At 42.0% G+C, this 16,651-nt stretch overlaps 1 non-coding gene across 1 annotated transcript; it reads right to left on the bottom strand.

Moving 5' to 3' along the window:
- Positions 1 to 3,206: 3,206 nt before the first annotated feature.
- Positions 3,207 to 3,278, bottom strand: trnah-gug. The gene has a single exon. It is a non-coding gene; the product is annotated as a tRNA-His (tRNA).
- Positions 3,279 to 16,651: the final 13,373 nt, after the last annotated feature.

Raw genomic sequence — 16,651 nt, 5'->3', positions numbered from 1 at the left:
TTGCGCGGTCAATTCCTTTTTGCGCGCTCATGTGGATTTACGCTCAGTGTTAAGGGGGCGTTTTTGTCACTTTTGGGGCAGGAACCTTTCTGGTTGATCTGATTGGCTGAAATTCGCATGGCTTATCGGCGAGGCAGAGGGGCGGGACCTTCATTTTTCAGTGCGGGGGGGGGGGGGTTTAACAGGCGGCTCTTGAGCTGCATGCAGCTCTCTGCCTTTTATCATATTTTCTATATTCACTACTTTCACAACCATAAGGTGAAAGTCTTACATTTTCTCCAAAATTTACAGAGCGGCCCTAATGTGTTATTGTGTGACTTCAGCAAAGAGGATCGAGGAGAGAACAGCAGAACAGCATGATGACGGTACGGAGAGAGGAGAGGACGTGAAAGAAGACCCCCCCCCCCATAGTACAAAGGAGCAGATATGAGCATAATGCAGAACTACTTCGTTTTGGAAACCCTGGAAATGCAAAGAGACACGATTATGAGGCATAGTTTAAACTGCAAGCTATCAGCTACGCGGAGGAACACGGGAATAGAGCAGCTGTGGTTCGGTTAAATTAGATCTTCACAGATTCTGACTTCCTGCTTCAATAACTCTTCTGATCAACGTTCAAATGTGTCAGCAAGTATGTCACTCATTTTGTATTAACACAGAGAGTGAACTACAAAAGCATTTTTAAAGAAAAAAGTTTGTTTTTATTGCCTTTTAATCAGAATTGTTCGTTTCAAGCTGTGAATGCAAACAGAGCAGCGAGCCGGCTGCCAAGGGACCGTCAACAAAGTGCAACCTCTGTGAAACAGCATTCTGTAAAAATCAGTGAACTTTTAAAAAGCGAATAAATGTCTATATTTATATGGACTGGTAATGAAGACTCGTCAGCATAGTCATGCTACATTATTATTTATTATACTAAATTTTGTTAGAAAGTCAACCTCTATTTTATTTCTTATAGTTCTTAAAATTTAATAGAGATATGAATCATAACATAAATACTCAATAGCTCTGAAGATACTAAAACTTCTGTCACCAAACCTCCTGTACTGACTAATCATGACCTTATTTTCCTACTAAAATAAAGATTATGCAAAAAAAATTTTTGGCACCTTCAGAGCTATTCAGGGTTTTTGACCAAATCTGATCCATTTGTAAATATGAAAAATTCCTATAAATAAATAAAGTGAACTATTGACATTCTTTATTTTAGTATGACAATAAGGTCATGTCAAGTTACTGATAACTTTAGTCATGATTCATATCTATTAAAATTTGAAAAAGTATATGAAACAAGGTAAAATAAAGATGGACTTTCCTACAAAATATGCATTGTAACAAGAATATGCTTTATAATAGTTTTATGATTTTTTTGTAAGATTATTGATTTTTACACAGTGGTGTTTCACAGAGGTTGCACTTAGTTGACGGTCCCTTGGCAGCCGGCTGCTGCATGTCTGCATTCACAGCTTAAAGCGAACAATTTTGATTAAAAGGCAAAAAAACGATCTTTTTTCTTCAGAAATGCATTTGTGGTTCACTCTCTGTGTTGATACAAAAGGATTTAGATACTTGCTGACATATTTGAACGTTGATCAGAAGAGTTATTGGAAGAAGCAAGAAGTCCGAACCTTGAAGATCTTTCTAACTTATCGAACCTCAGCTGCCAGAGAATTTAAAATAATGAATCTATGGTTCGGAAGTGAGGACGCTGGAAAACCAACTCTGACAAGACAAGAAGACGCAGCAGCTGCTGAGTTTCCGCGGATAAGAAAAGGCCTGCGTTGGAAGATCGACTCGAGGCTCAGCGCTGCTATCAGCAGATGACCGTGAAAAGCTGTCCATCCTCCCCCCTTACCGGGACGCAGCGCCGGCGAATTACTTTGGGACTGCAGGACTTAAACTTGGCCTGACGCGTCTGCTTTCACTGTTCTTAGGAGCCGCATAGCAAAGAGATGGACTCTGATGAGGAAAGGGAAGCCGGTATGTCTGATAGAGATGTAGTCCAGCTGTTCCAGATGCAGAAGATGAGGACTTTGATGGATTAGAAATGCTGATTGATGACTGAAAAAATAGATCACAACCAACTCAGTTTTGCGCTCGCTGCCTTTTTCAAACACACACCAGCATGCATGTTTCACCGGTATGTGTGTTAACGTTAAATACAGAAAAACACTCAAAACTGAAACGGCGCTGTTGTAATGAGAGGAGGGGGTTATGGCACATAACATGGCTTTAATTGTGTGTTTGTCTGGCAGGTCAGTGTGTGTTGTGACTCATTAAATATCACAGTTAGAAATGTCAGCTCTTTGTGTCAAACTTGTTTGTCCCCCCCTGTTAGAGGCAATCATAGAAAAAAAAAACGTGGATGTAACGTGGATTAAAACATTAACCAACGACCCAAAACTAAGGTAAGAAAGTGCAGCGGGTTTTTTTGTGGTGTAAGTTTTTCTCATGTGAAATCCACTGCATTTGTTACAGTTTTAATGCTTTTAATCCACGTTACAGCCGCCGTTCCTTTTCTATTAAAGCCCCAAAATGAAAGTCCCGCCCCGCTGCTTGGCATGCAAATTTCAGCCAATCAGATCAACCAGAAATGTTCCTGCCCCCAAGTGACAAAAACGCCCCCTTAACACTGAGCGTAAATCCAGGTGAGGGCGCAAAAGAGAACTGACCGAGCAGGATTACTGCTCAGTTAGGATTTCAGCCGTTCAGTTGTAAAATACGGGGTCGCTTGGTTAGAATTGCGCCATCACAGTTTTAAGGTTCACTCACTCAGTTTCTAAATACGCCCGCTTAGTTGTCTTTACGCCCTTTCAATTTTTGGCATTTATGTAATTCGATAGTTAGGGCTCACAATGGCCTTTCCGTCCAACTCCAGCAGCATCGTAGGCCGTCAGGGACAAGTAATAACTCACTCCGCCCTTGGACAGGCGTGACGTAATAGACATTGAAATTCTCATTGTTTAGTGTACATGAATGAACCCCAAATAATCACAGTTTAATTGAAGTTCCAAAGCATTTTGAAGTTGCGGAAGTGTTGTCCAACAGACTGAAGCTGTTGGGCATGTGGAGTCCAGACAGCCAAGTTCTGGCATCTTGGATGTGTTTTTGCTCCAAGAAGATGTAAAGTTTTACAGCTTTGAAGGGGTTCATGATAAAATCTTGTAAGTTTACAGAAAGGGATTATTCAGAATTTCTGAACATCTTGCTGTGACCCGGATTCGAACCGGGGTTGCTGCGGCCACAACGCAGAGTACTAACCACTATACGATCACAGCTGAGAAGGGATGGTGGTCATAGTTCTACTCTTTGTTGCTCTCCAGGGCTTTTTTGTCAGAACACAGTTGGACCTCAAGAACAGTAGAAATGCTAAGTTTGTTGTCTTCATACACACATATAGGAGAGACACATTTTCACATCACAATCACAGCAGGTGACCACTCTGGTCTTTCATTCACAATACTTTTGTCCCTTTTAGTCAAAAACATTGTTCCATTCTCTCTTTACTTAGTATCAGCCTAACAGCGGCATGTGGGTAGAAACTGGCTTTAATCACCATACAGAAAACACCATAGAGATCTTGGTACACCAAGGTGTGAGACAAAAAAACCAACCTTCAAGAAGGAGACTCTATCATTGCCGATGTTTTTACTGAGTCTGAAAGTGACACCAAAATGAAGACAAAAACAACAGGCTCATTTCCACCATGCCTTCCCATCTGTCCAAGGGTCCTTGGGCAAGTCATTAAATCCTGTTTTTGTCCTGGTCGTTTAAGGTTGGCGCCAATATTTAGCAATGTGTCAATGTGTGTGTCTATTGGGGAATGGGACTGTGAATTTAAAGCAAGCCTTCTATGAAGGTAGTAAAGCACTGCATAAGTAGCATATGGTGCTAACTATTTATTCAGATTTTCACCGGTAGAAGAATCTGACAGTGAGATCAATTCAAATGCACAGAATTGTGTGTTCCTGTGACACTTGGATGGGAACTTGGTGACTGAAGGCCATAGATGTTTAAAGCTAAAGCCATGTGCACCTGTACGGTTGCTGTGGCTTTTTGGGTTATCATGCCCATGGATGGTCGTAGAGAGGAGTGGCTGCATTCATAAGGAGAGTACCGGTGTGTTTGAGAGTTCCCTTTAGGCTTGTTGAAAGCAGAAGCTATGATTGTTGTGCGTATGGTAAGTGTTTTGTGAGGTATTCTCTTGTAAGTTGATGTACAGATGATGCTGTTGTACGGAGCTCCTAAGCCATATTCTAATTAAAGCACAATTTAGACCTTCAGTTACATAGGCCTTGTCAGGAAAAAAAATACGCAACCCTGGACGGTCAGCACAAGGAACATGCACTGATCACATGAACAGCCCCTGAACAGTCAACAGGATAGCAGGGATTAAAACCATTGAAAATCTGTATGACTTACCTACATCTTTCTCAACAAATACTCTTAAGACTATCTTTTTTTCAGTTGGGTTACGGCTCACAATGGCCTTTCCGTCCAACTCCAGCAGCATCGTGGGCCGTCAGGGACGAGTAATAACTCACTCCGCCCTTGGACAGGCGTGACGTAATAGACATTGAAAATCTCATTGTTTAGTGTACATGAATGAACCCCAAATAATCACAGTTTAATTGAAGTTCCAAAGCATTTTGAAGTTGCGGAAGTGTTGTCCAACAGACTGAAGCTGTTGGGCATGTGGAGTCCAGACAGCCAAGTTCTGGCATCTTGGATGTGTTTTTGCTCCAAGAAGATGTAAAGTTTTACAGCTTTGAAGGGGTTCATGATAAAATCTTGTAAGTTTACAGAAAGGGATTATTCAGAATTTCTGAACATCTTGCTGTGACCCGGATTCGAACCGGGGTTGCTGCGGCCACAACGCAGAGTACTAACCACTATACGATCACAGCTGAGAAGGGATGGTGGTCATAGTTCTACTCTTTGTTGCTCTCCAGGGCTTTTTTGTCAGAACACAGTTGGACCTCAAGAACAGTAGAAATGCTAAGTTTGTTGTCTTCATACACACATATAGGAGAGACACATTTTCACATCACAATCACAGCAGGTGACCACTCTGGTCTTTCATTCACAATACTTTTGTCCCTTTTAGTCAAAAACATTGTTCCATTCTCTCTTTACTTAGTATCAGCCTAACAGCGGCATGTGGGTAGAAACTGGCTTTAATCACCATACAGAAAACACCATAGAGATCTTGGTACACCAAGGTGTGAGACAAAAAAACCAACCTTCAAGAAGGAGACTCTATCATTGCCGATGTTTTTACTGAGTCTGAAAGTGACACCAAAATGAAGACAAAAACAACAGGCTCATTTCCACCATGCCTTCCCATCTGTCCAAGGGTCCTTGGGCAAGTCATTAAATCCTGTTTTTGTCCTGGTCGTTTAAGGTTGGCGCCAATATTTAGCAATGTGTCAATGTGTGTGTCTATTGGGGAATGGGACTGTGAATTTAAAGCAAGCCTTCTATGAAGGTAGTAAAGCACTGCATAAGTAGCATATGGTGCTAACTATTTATTCAGATTTTCACCGGTAGAAGAATCTGACAGTGAGATCAATTCAAATGCACAGAATTGTGTGTTCCTGTGACACTTGGATGGGAACTTGGTGACTGAAGGCCATAGATGTTTAAAGCTAAAGCCATGTGCACCTGTACGGTTGCTGTGGCTTTTTGGGTTATCATGCCCATGGATGGTCGTAGAGAGGAGTGGCTGCATTCATAAGGAGAGTACCGGTGTGTTTGAGAGTTCCCTTTAGGCTTGTTGAAAGCAGAAGCTATGATTGTTGTGCGTATGGTAAGTGTTTTGTGAGGTATTCTCTTGTAAGTTGATGTACAGATGATGCTGTTGTACGGAGCTCCTAAGCCATATTCTAATTAAAGCACAATTTAGACCTTCAGTTACATAGGCCTTGTCAGGAAAAAAAATACGCAACCCTGGACGGTCAGCACAAGGAACATGCACTGATCACATGAACAGCCCCTGAACAGTCAACAGGATAGCAGGGATTAAAACCATTGAAAATCTGTATGACTTACCTACATCTTTCTCAACAAATACTCTTAAGACTATCTTTTTTTCAGTTGGGTTACGGCTCACAATGGCCTTTCCGTCCAACTCCAGCAGCATCGTGGGCCGTCAGGGACGAGTAATAACTCACTCCGCCCTTGGACAGGCGTGACGTAATAGACATTGAAAATCTCATTGTTTAGTGTACATGAATGAACCCCAAATAATCACAGTTTAATTGAAGTTCCAAAGCATTTTGAAGTTGCGGAAGTGTTGTCCAACAGACTGAAGCTGTTGGGCATGTGGAGTCCAGACAGCCAAGTTCTGGCATCTTGGATGTGTTTTTGCTCCAAGAAGATGTAAAGTTTTACAGCTTTGAAGGGGTTCATGATAAAATCTTGTAAGTTTACAGAAAGGGATTATTCAGAATTTCTGAACATCTTGCTGTGACCCGGATTCGAACCGGGGTTGCTGCGGCCACAACGCAGAGTACTAACCACTATACGATCACAGCTGAGAAGGGATGGTGGTCATAGTTCTACTCTTTGTTGCTCTCCAGGGCTTTTTTGTCAGAACACAGTTGGACCTCAAGAACAGTAGAAATGCTAAGTTTGTTGTCTTCATACACACATATAGGAGAGACACATTTTCACATCACAATCACAGCAGGTGACCACTCTGGTCTTTCATTCACAATACTTTTGTCCCTTTTAGTCAAAAACATTGTTCCATTCTCTCTTTACTTAGTATCAGCCTAACAGCGGCATGTGGGTAGAAATTGGCTTCAATAACCACACAAAAAACACCATAGAGATCTATGTACACCAAGGTGTGAGACAAGAAAACCAACCTTCAAGAAGAAGACTCTATCACAACAGCTGTCTTTACTGAGTCTGAAAGTGACACCAAAATGAAGACAAAAATAATAGGCTCATTTCCACCATGCCTTCCCATGTGTCCAAGGGTCCTTGGGCAAGACATTAAATCCAGTTTTTGTCCTGGTCGTTTAAGGTTGGCGCCAATATTTAGCAATGTGTGAATGTGTGTGTCTATTGGGGAATGGGACTGTGAATTTAAAGCAAGCCTCCTAGGAAGGTAGTAAAGCACTGCATAAGTAGCATATGCTGCTAACTATTTATTCAGATTTTCACCGGTAGAAGAATCTGACAGTGAGATCAATTCAAATGCACAGAATTGTGTGTTGCTGTGACACTTGGATGGGAACTTGGTGACTAAAAGCCATAGATGTTTAAAGCTAAAGCCATGTGCACCTGTACGGTTACTGTGGCTTTTTGAGTTATCCATGCCCATGGATGGTCGTAGAGAGGAGTGGCTGCATTCATAAGGAGAGTACAGGTGTGTTTGAGAGTTCCCTTTAGGCTTGTTGAAAGCAGAAGCTATGATTGTTATGCGTATGGTAAGTGTTTTGTGAAGTATTCTCTTGTAAGTTGATGTACAGATGATGCTGTTGTTCGGAGCTCCTAAGCCATATTCTAATTATAGCACAATTTTGACCTTCAGTTACATAAGCCTTTGCAGCAAAAAAAATACGCAACCCTGGACGGTCAGCACAAGGAACATGCACTGATCACATGAACAGCCCCTGAACAGTCAACAGGATAGCAGGGATTAAAATCATTGAAAATCTGTAGGACTCACCTACATCTTTCACAACAAATACTCTTAAGACTATCTTTTTTTCAGTTGGGTTAGGGCTCACAATGGCCTTTCCGTCCAACTCCAGCAGCATCGTAGGCCGTCAGGGACAAGTAATAACTCACTCGGCCCTTGGACAGGCGTGACATAATAGACATTGAAATTCTCATTGTTTAGTGTACATGAATGAACCCCAAATAATCACAGTTTAATTGAAGTTCCAAAGCATTTTGAAGTTGCAGAAGTGTTGTCCAACAGACTGAAGCTGTTGGGCATGTGGAGTCCAGACAGCCAAGTTCTGGCATCTTGGATGTGTTTTTGCTCCAAGAAGATGTAAAGTTTTACAGCTTTGAAGGGGTTCATGATAAAATCTTGTAAGTTTACAGAAAGGGATTATTCAGAATTTCTGAACATCTTGCTGTGACCCGGATTCGAACCGGGGTTGCTGCGGCCACAACGCAGAGTACTAACCACTACACGATCACAGCTGAGAAGGGATGGTGGTCATAGTTCTACTCTTTGTTGCTCTCCAGGGCTTTTTTGTCAGAACACAGTTGGACCTCAAGAACAGTAGAAATGCTAAGTTTGTTGTCTTCATACACACATATAGGAGAGACACATTTTCACATCACAATCACAGCAGGTGACCACTCTGGTCTTTCATTCACAATACTTTTGTCCCTTTTAGTCAAAAACATTGTTCCATTCTCTCTTTACTTAGTATCAGCCTAACAGCGGCATGTGGGTAGAAACTGGCTTTAATCACCATACAGAAAACACCATAGAGATCTTGGTACACCAAGGTGTAAGACAAAAAAACCAACCTTCAAGAAGAAGACTCTATCACAACAGCTGTCTTTACTGAGTCTGAAAGTGTCACCAAAATAAAGACAAAAACAACAGGCTCATTTCCACCATGCCTTCCCATCTGTCCAAGGGTCCTTGGGCAAGTCATTAAATCCTGTTTTTGTCCTGGTCGTTTAAGGTTGGCGCCAATATTTAGCAATGTGTGAATGTGTGTGTCTATTGGGGAATGGGACTGTGAATTTAAAGCAAGCCTCCTAGGAAGGTAGTAAAGCACTGCATAAGTAGCATCTGCTGCTAACTATTTATTCAGATTTTCACCGGTAGAAGAATCTGACAGTGAGATCAATTCAAATGCACAGAATTGTGTGTTGCTGTGACACTTGGATGGGAACTTGGTGACTAAAGGCCATAGATGTTTAAAGCTAAAGCCATGTGCACCTGTACGGTTACTGTGGCTTTTTGGGTTATCCATGCCCATGGATGGTCGTAGAGAGGAGTGGCTGCATTCATAAGGAGAGTACAGGTGTGTTTGAGAGTTCCCTTTAGGCTTGTTGAAAGCAGAAGCTAGGATTGTTATGCGTATGGTAAGTGTTTTGTGAAGTATTCTCTTGTAAGTTGATGTACAGATGATGCTGTTGTACGGAGCTCCTAAGCCATATTCTAATTAAAGCACAATTTAGACCTTCAGTTACATAGGCCTTGTCAGGAAAAAAAATACGCAACCCTGGACGGTCAGCACAAGGAACATGCACTGATCACATGAACAGCCCCTGAACAGTCAACAGGATAGCAGGGATTAAAATCATTGAAAATCTGTATGACTCACCCACATCTTTCACAACAAATACTCTTAAGACTATCTTTTTTTCAGTTGGGTTAGGGCTCACAATGGCCTTTCCGTCCAACTCCAGCAGCATCGTAGGCCGTCAGGGACAAGTAATAACTCACTCCGCCCTTGGACAGGCGTGATGTAATAGACATTGAAATTCTCATTGTTTAGTGTACATGAATGAACCCCAAATAATCACAGTTTAATTGAAGTTCCAAAGCATTTTGAAGTTGCGGAAGTGTTGTCCAACAGTCTGAAGCTGTTGGGCATGTGGAGTCCAGACAGCCAAGTTCTGGCATCTTGGATGTGTTTTTGCTCCAAGAAGATGTAAAGTTTTACAGCTTTGAAGGGGTTCATGATAAAATCTTGTAAGTTTACAGAAAGGGATTATTCAGAATTTCTGAACATCTTGCTGTGACCCGGATTCGAACCGGGGTTGCTGCGGCCACAACGCAGAGTACTAACCACTATACGATCACAGCTGAGAAGGGATGGTGGTCATAGTTCTACTCTTTGTTGCTCTCCAGGGCTTTTTTGTCAGAACACAGTTGGACCTCAAGAACAGTAGAAATGCTAAGTTTGTTGTCTTCGTACACACATATAGGAGAGACACATTTTCACATCACAATCACAGCAGGTGACCACTCTGGTCTTTCATTCACAACACTTTTGCCCCTTTTAGTCAAAAACATTGTTCCATTCTCTCTTTACTTAGTATCAGCCTAACAGCGGCATGTGGGTAGAAACTGGCTTTAATCACCATACAGAAAACACCATAGAGATCTTGGTACACCAAGGTGTGAGACAAGAAAACCAACCTTCAAGAAGAAGACTCTATCATTGCCGCTGTCTTTACTGAGTCTGAAAGTGACACCAAAATGAAGACAAAAACAACAGGCTCATTTCCACCATGCCTTCCCATGTGTCCAAGGGTCCTTGGGCAAGACATTAAATCCAGTTTTTGTCCTGGTCGTTTAAGGTTGGCGCCAATATTTAGCAATGTGTGAATGTGTGTGTCTATTGGGGAATGGGACTGTGAATTTAAAGCAAGCCTCCTAGGAAGGTAGTAAAGCACTGCATAAGTAGCATATGCTGCTAACTATTTATTCTGATTTTCACCGGTAGAAGAATCTGACAGTGAGATCAATTCAAATGCACAGAATTGTGTGTTGCTGTGACACTTGGATGGGAACTTGGTGACTAAAGGCCATAGATGTTTAAAGCTAAAGCCATGTGCACCTGTACGGTTGCTGTGGCTTTTTGGGTTATCCATGCCCATGGATGGTTGTAGAGAGGAGTGGCTGCATTCATAAGGAGAGTACAGGTGTGTTTGAGAGTTCCCTTTAGGCTTGTTGAAAGCAGAAGCTAAGATTGTTATGCGTATGGTAAGTGTTTTGTGAAGTATTCTCTTGTAAGTTGATGTACAGATGATGCTGTTGTACGGAGCTCCTAAGCCATATTCTAATTATAGCACAATTTTGACCTTCAGTTACATAGGCCTTTGCAGCAAAAAAAATACGCAACCCTGGACGGTCAGCACAAGGAAAATGCACTGATCACATGAACAGCCCCTGAACAGTCAACAGGATAGCAGGGATTAAAATCATTGAAAATCTGTATGACTCACCTACATCTTTCACAACAAATACTCTTAAGACTATCTTTTTTTCAGTTGGGTTACGGCTCACAATGGCCTTTCCGTCCAACTCCAGCAGCATCGTAGGCCGTCAGGGACAAGTAATAACTCACTATGCCCTTGGACAGGCGTGACGTAATAGACATTGAAATTCTCATTGTTTAGTGTACATGAATGAACCCCAAATAATCACAGTTTAATTGAAGTTCCAAAGCATTTTGAAGTTGCGGAAGTGTTGTCCAACAGACTGAAGCTGTTGGGCATGTGGAGTCCAGACAGCCAAGTTCTGGCATCTTGGATGTGTTTTTGCTCCAAGAAGATGTAAAGTTTTACAGCTTTGAAGGGGTTCATGATAAAATCTTGTAAGTTTACAGAAATGGATTATTCAGAATTTCTGAACATCTTGCTGTGACCCGGATTCGAACCGGGGTTGCTACGGCCACAACGCAGAGTACTAACCACTATACGATCACAGCTGAGAAGTGATAGTGGTCATAGTTCTAGTCTTTGTTGCTCTCCAGGGCTTTTTTGTCAGAACACAGTTGGACCTCAAGAACAGTAGAAATGCTAAGTTTGTTGTCTTCATACACACATATAGGAGAGACACATTTTCACTTCACAATCACAGCAGGTGACCACTCTGGTCTTTCATTCACAATACTTTTGCCCCTTTTAGTCAAAAACATTGTTCCATTCTCTCTTTACTTAGTATCAGCCTAACAGCGGCATGTGGGTAGAAACTGGTTTTAATAACCACACAGAAAACACCATAGAGATCTTGGTACACCAAGGTGTGAGACAAGAAAACCAACCTTCAAGAAGAAGACTCTATCATTGCCGCTGTCTTTACTGAGTCTGAAAGTGACACCAAAATGAAGACAAAAATAACAGGCTCATTTCCACCATGCCTTCCCATGTGTCCTTGGGCAAGACATTAAATCCTGTTTTTGTCCTGGTCGTTTAAGGTTGGCGCCAATATTTAGCAATGTGTGAATGTGTGTGTCTATTGGGGAATGGGACTGTGAATTTAAAGCAAGCCTAGGAAGGTAGTAAAGCACTGCATAAGTAGCATATGCTGCTAACTATTTATTCAGATTTTCACCGGTAGAAGAATCTGACAGTGAGATCAATTCAAATGCACAGAATTATGTGTTGCTGTGACACTTGGATGGGAACTTGGTGACTAAAGGCCATAGATGTTTAAAGCTAAAGCCATGTGCACCTGTACGGTTGCTGTGGCTTTTTGGGTTATCCATGCCCATGGATGGTCATAGAGAGGAGTGGCTGCATTCATAAGGAGAGTACAGGTGTGTTTGAGAGTTCCCTTTAGGCTTGTTGAAAGCAGAAGCTAGGATTGTTATGCGTATGGTAAGTGTTTTGTGAAGTATTCTCTTGTAAGTTGATGTACAGATGATGCTGTTGTACGGAGCTCCTAAGCCATATTCTAATTATAGCACAATTTTGACCTTCAGTTACATAGGCCTTTGCAGCAAAAAAAATACGCAACCCTGGACGGTCAGCACAAGGAACATGCACTGATCACATGAAGAGCCCCTGAACAGTCAACAGGATAGCAGGGATTAAAACCATTGAAAATCTGTATGACTTACCTACATGTTTCAAAACAAATACTCTTAAGACTATCTTTTTTTCAGTTGGGTTAGGGCTCACAATGGCCTTTCCGTCCAACTCCAGCAGCATCGTAGGCCGTCAGGGACAAGTAATAACTCACTCCGCCCTTGGACAGGCGTGACGTAATAGACATTGAAATTCTCGTTGTTTAGTGTACATGAATGAACCCCAAATAATCACAGTTTAACTGAAGTTCCAAAGCATTTTGAAGTTGCGGAAGTGTTGTCCAACAGACTGAAGCTGTTGGGCATGTGGAGTCCAGACAGCCAAGTTCTGGCATCTTGGATGTGTTTTTGCTCCAAGAAGATGTAAAGTTTTACAGCTTTGTAGGAGTTCATGATAAAATCTTTTAAGTTTACATAAATGGATTATTCAGAATTTCTGAACATCTTGCTGTGACCCGGATTCGAACCGGGGTTGCTACGGCCACAACGCAGAGTACTAACCACTATACGATCACAGCTGAGAAGGGATAGTGGTCATAGTTCTAGTCTTTGTTGCTCTCCAGGTGTTATTGTCAGAACACAGTTGGACCTCAAGAACAGTAGAAATGCTAAGTTTGTTGTCTTCGTACACACATGTAGGAGAGACACATTTTCACATCACAATCACAGCAGGTGACCACTCTGGTCTTTCATTCACAATACTTTTGCCCCTTTTAGTCAAAAACATTGTTCCATTCTCTCTTTACTTAGTATCAGCCTAACAGCGGCATAAGGGTAGAAACTGGCTTTAATCACCATACAGAAAACACCATAGAGATCTTGGTACACCAAGGTGTGAGACAAGAAAACCAACTCTTTACTGAGTCTGAAAGTGACACCAAAATGAAGACAAAAATAACAGGCTCATTTCCACCATGCCTTCCCATGTGTCCAAGGGTCCTTGGGCAAGACATTAAATCCAGTTTTTGTCCTGGTCGTTTAAGGTTGGTGCCAATATTTAGCAATGTGTGAATGTGTGTGTCTATTGGGGAATGGGACTGTGAATTTAAAGCAAGCCTCCTAGGAAGGTAGTAAAGCACTGCATAAGTAGCATATGCTGCTAACTATTTATTCAGATTTTCACCGGTAGAAGAATCAGACAGTGAGATCAATTCAAATGCACAGAATTGTGTGTTGCTGTGACACTTGGATGGGAACTTGGTGACTAAAGGCCATAGATGTTTAAAGCTAAAGCCATGTGCACCTGTACGGTTGCTGTGGCTTTTTGGGTTATCCATGCCCATGGATGGTCTGTACGGTTACTGTGGCTTTTTGGGTTATCCATGCCCATGGATGGTCGTAGAGAGGAGTGGCTGCATTCATAAGGAGAGTTCAGGTGTGTTTGAGAGTTCCCTTTAGGCTTGTTGAAAGCAGAAGCTATGATTGTTGTGCGTATGGTAAGTGTTTTGTGAAGTATTCTCTTGTAAGTTGATGTACAGATGATGCTGTTGTACGGAGCTCCTAAGCCATATTCTAATTATAGCACAATTTTGACCTTCAGTTACATATGCCTTTGCAGCAAAAAAAATACGCAACCCTGGACGGTCAGCACAAGGAACATGCACTGATCACATGAAGACCCCCTGAACAGTCAACAGGATAGCAGGGATTAAAATCATTGAAAATCTGTATGACTCACCTACATCTTTCACAACAAATACTCTTAAGACTATCTTTTTTTCAGTTGGGTTAGGGCTCACAATGGCCTTTCCGTCAAACTCCAGCAGCATCGTGGGCCGTCAGGGACAAGTAATAACTCACTCCGCCCTTGGACAGGCGTGACGTAATAGACATTGAAATTCTCATTGTTTAGTGTACATGAATGAACCCCAAATAATCACAGTTTAATTGAAGTTCCAAAGCATTTTGAAGTTGCGGAAGTGTTGTCCAACAGACTGAAGCTGTTGGGCATGTGGAGTCCAGACAGCCAAGTTCTGGCATCTTGGATGTGTTTTTGCTCCAAGAAGATGTAAAGTTTTACAGCTTTGAAGGGGTTCATGATAAAATCTTGTAAGTTTACAGAAATGGATTATTCAGAATTTCTGAACATCTTGCTGTGACCCGGATTCGAACCGGGGTTGCTACGGCCACAACGCAGAGTACTAACCACTATACGATCACAGCTGAGAAGGGATGGTGGTCATAGTTCTAGTCTTTGTTGCTCTCCAGGTGTTTTTTGTCAGAACACAGTTGCACCTCAAGAACAGTAGAAATGCTAAGTTTGTTGTCTTCGTACACACATGTAGGAGAGACACATTTTCACATCACAATCACAGCAGGTGACCACTCTGGTCTTTCATTCACAATATTTTTGCCCCTTTTAGTCAAAAACATTGTTCCATTCTCTCTTTACTTAGTATCAGCCTAACAGCGGCATGTGGGTAGAAACTGGCTTTAATCACCATACAGAAAACACCATAGAGATCTTGGTACACCCAGGTGTGAGACAAGAAAACCAACTCTTTACTGAGTCTGAAATTGACACCAAAATGAAGACAAAAATAACAGGCTCATTTCCACCATGCCTTCCCATGTGTCCAAGGGTCCTTGGGCAAGACATTAAATCCAGTTTTTGTCCTGGTCGTTTAAGGTTGGTGCCAATATTTAGCAATGTGTGAATGTGTGTGTCTATTGGGGAATGGGACTGTGAATTTAAAGCAAGCCTCCTAGGAAGGTAGTAAAGCACTGCATAAGTAGCATATGCTGCTAACTATTTATTCAGATTTTCACCGGTAGAAGAATCTGACAGTGAGATCAATTCAAATGCACAGAATTGTGTGTTGCTGCTACACTTGGATGGGAACTTGGTGACTAAAGGCCATAGATGTTTAAAGCTAAAGCCATGTGCACCTGTACGGTTGCTGTAGCTTTTTGGGTTATCCATGCCCATGGATGGTCATAGAGAGGAGTGGCTGCATTCATAAGGAGAGTACAGGTTTGTTTGAGAGTTCCCTTTAGGCTTGTTGAAAGCAGAAACTATGATTGTTGTGCGTATGGTAAGTGTTTTGTGAGGTATTTTCTTGTAAGTTGATGTACAGATGATGCTGTTGTACGGAGCTCCTAAGCCATAATCTAATTATAGCACAATTTTGACCTTCAGTTACATAGGCCTTTGCAGCAAAAAAAATACGCAACCCTGGACGGTCAGCACAAGGAACATGCACTGATCACATGAAGAGCCCCTGAACAGTCAACAGGATAGCAGGGATTAAAACCATTGAAAATCTGTATGACTTACCTACAACTTTCACAACAAATACTCTTAAGACTATCTTTTTTTCAGTTGGGTTAGGGCTCACAATGGCCTTTCCGTCCAGCTCCAGCAGCAGCATCGTAGGCCGTCAGGGACAAGTAATAACTCACTCCGCCCTTGGACAGGCGTGACGTAATAGACATTGAAATTCTCGTTGTTTAGCGTACATGAAGGAATCCAAAATAATGACGGTTTAATTGAAGTTCCAAAGCATTTTGAAGTTGTGGAAGTGTTGTCCAACAGACTGAAGCTGTTGGGCATGTGGAGTCCAGACAGCCAAGTTCTGGCATCTTGGATGTGTTTTTGCTCCAAGAAGATGTAAAGTTTTACAGCTTTGAAGGAGTTCATGATAAAATCTTGTAAGTTTACAGAACGCGATCATTCAGATTTTCTGAACATCCTGCTTGGACCCGGATTCGAACCGGGGTTGCTGCGGCCACAACGCAGAGTACTAACCACTATACGATCACAGCCGAGAGGTGATGGTGGTCACAGTTCTAGTCTTTGTTGCTCTCTAGGGCTTTTTTGTCAGAACACAGTTGGACCTCAAGAACAGCAGAAATGCTAAGTTTTTTGTCTTCATACACACATATAGGAGAGACACATTTTCACATCACAATCACAGCAGTTGGGTTAGGGCTCACAGCAAACTTACATCTAACCTTAACCATTCTTCCAGGTCCGTGATGCAAAGAAAAAGGTTCTGGTAGGGATGGGAATAGAAGCCCCATGAAGCCTCATTGGGTTTTATGTTATTGTGCCGGATAAATGAACCACCCATTCAGGGCTTCGAAACCACACAGAACAGCAGCATCTGGTGGCGGACTGGATG

The sequence above is a fragment of the Oryzias latipes genome, chromosome 2, assembly GCF_002234675.1.
Source record: "Oryzias latipes chromosome 2, ASM223467v1".
In the NCBI taxonomy this organism is placed as follows: Eukaryota; Metazoa; Chordata; class Actinopteri; order Beloniformes; family Adrianichthyidae; genus Oryzias; species Oryzias latipes.
The sequence above is the reverse complement of the archived record's forward strand: the minus strand, read 5'-3'. Positions and strand labels throughout refer to the sequence as shown.